Consider the following 455-nt stretch of genomic DNA (forward strand, 5'->3'; position numbering starts at 1 on the left):
CCAGCGCTGTGTCTGTTTTCTTCTGCTGCTGCGTTTATGCTAGTATTTTTAATGCACAAGCGTGAAAGCACATCATTCGCCTTGCGAATTGATGGTGGAACATTAGTTTTTTAAAAGTTAAAAAAAAAAGCCGGAGAGATCTATTTTTTCTTCTTCTCTTAAAACGACGAAGAGCCTTATTCTGCCATTTCAAAGAGTTTTGTCCTGCTTCTATCGCTGCCGAAAAAGAAGATCGCTCCGGCGATCCTTCAACCTCCTAAGCGCCTCCCTCCCGAAATTGCAATCAGCGCCTCCTCTGTACGCGCAAGAAGGAAAGGCGGGCGGGCGGGCAAGCGAGCTTTGACTTCAACTCCCAGAACCCCCTGTGCGCTTTCGTCCCGCCTTTAAACCCGGGTAGCTTTCGTTCGATTGGCCCACCGAGGTCGACTTTCAACCTATCGGCTGTGACCTTCGCT

This window comes from Podarcis muralis, chromosome 12, assembly GCF_964188315.1.
Source record: "Podarcis muralis chromosome 12, rPodMur119.hap1.1, whole genome shotgun sequence".
Classification (NCBI taxonomy): domain Eukaryota; kingdom Metazoa; phylum Chordata; class Lepidosauria; order Squamata; family Lacertidae; genus Podarcis; species Podarcis muralis.